General features: G+C 34.7%; 1 long non-coding RNA gene across 1 annotated transcript in view; it reads right to left on the bottom strand.

The window, feature by feature from the left end:
- Positions 1-1,742, bottom strand: part of LOC128080479 (uncharacterized) — a 62,788-nt gene that overhangs the window by 34,537 nt on the left and 26,509 nt on the right. The window lies entirely within an intron of this gene.

Below are 1,742 nucleotides of genomic sequence, written 5' to 3'. Positions count from 1 at the left end.
GCACTGTTCTTCTTTGTATGACCTTGTTCATATATGACCTCACTATAGAATAATGTTGTGTTAATACTTCTACATCATCAAGTAAACTAGATATTTCAAAATTGGTTTGATCAAGTTCCTCAGCCTAGCCATCATCCCTCATTTGTCAACAAACTCATCTACTGAAGAATGTAATTATCCCAGAATTCTTGAAAACACTAATTACTGTCCAGAAATGAAGTCTCTAGCAATATATATATTTAAGTTGTAATTTTGTTCACTTCAGCAGATGTGTGAAGGCTCTCTTTCTCCTTCGAAGACATTTTTAATTGACCTTTTTCAGAGCTATCAGCATTGTCTGCAATGACTTAATACTGAATTTTCTACCACATATCATTACATTACAGTCAGAAAAATGTACTTCAGATTCATTGCAAAAATACTACACTGTTAATTTTGGAATTAGATCTGAATCTTTGTTCCTCAAAACATTTTCATATCAAAGCTATATGAGAAATGACACAGTGGATTATGTTGCATATATTGAATATGCATGTCTAAGAAAGGAAGTCTTATAAAATTATGCATTCTGAGAAACTTTGAAACCATTTCTCCTTTTTGTAGAGAACTCCATACAGAAACAGTTTACTGTGTTTTTAAGAGACTTTATGAAGCCTAGAAGTTTCTTTGGAAGGTGTCAGAAATCAGCTGGGAGTTGTTAGCTACGTATTTTATGTTGTCAAACCTGGGGAAAGTGAAAGGTGCAAGAAAAAATTTATATTTAAACAACTTATATGTTCTTGTCTGTGTAGCTATATATTCGCATTACCTTGGTTCTTTGTCCAGGAATCTTTCTTTTACTAAAAAGTCATTCACAGCAGAATGAACAGTTCTCATTTATGCATTCAGATATCTGACATTTGTCATCTCCCTGACAATAAGGAATTGTGAATTCCTTATTGGTTTGTTGACTTCTTACTAAAGAAATACAGTATGCTTAAATATATGAAGATAGATGACACTTGGGATACTTTCTAGAGAGATGGAAAGAATATCTTCTTCCTGAGACCTACAAGCACTACTAATGCAACAGACAGTTGACACCATCAGAATAAGTATCAAGTACCTACAAGAGAAAATTCTGTAGATCTTTTTTTGGCTCAAGTGTCTAGAAATTGAATTACAGATTCAGCTGTAGCTGCTTAGACTTAAGCTCTGCATATCTGGTAGTTCTAGGAGGTTTCTTGCACATTAACCGTATTTCTGGTTTTCTATTCCAACACTGTAAAGAGAACTTATATGTGCCTGTGTTTTCACTCTCACACAGAGGATTAAATGCTAAAAATTATGAAAGTGATAATCTATTGTTTGTAAATATGTGGAACTTATCAAACATTTCTCAGCACTTTGATTTTAAAAAAGAAAAAAGCATTGAGTTGGAGAGCGAATAAGACCCTTAGTGTCTCGACTGCAATTCTGCACACAGTTTTCCTGAACACACAGACTTGAACTAAGCATTAAAGTTGAAAGTTTTAATGTGCAGGTAGCTTGGAAACTTAGAATCAGACTGGTATCATGCTATCCCAAAAGGAATGGGGAAATTCATGTCCTCTTCCTTACCTGGGCCTGAAAATTCAACAGAAGCCTTGTATTTTCTCAGAAGAGCTGGGAAAACTGTGGATACTACTACTCAACATGGCAGTGTCTCTGGTTCTGTTTACTGTTATCACAGGCAGTCTCTTCGTATTGTGGGAAAGGAAGCT

The sequence above is a fragment of the Tympanuchus pallidicinctus genome, unplaced genomic scaffold, assembly GCF_026119805.1.
Source record: "Tympanuchus pallidicinctus isolate F22 unplaced genomic scaffold, pur_lepc_1.0 scaffold2, whole genome shotgun sequence".
NCBI classification, from domain to species: Eukaryota; Metazoa; Chordata; class Aves; order Galliformes; family Phasianidae; genus Tympanuchus; species Tympanuchus pallidicinctus.
The sequence above is the reverse complement of the archived record's forward strand: the minus strand, read 5'-3'. Positions and strand labels throughout refer to the sequence as shown.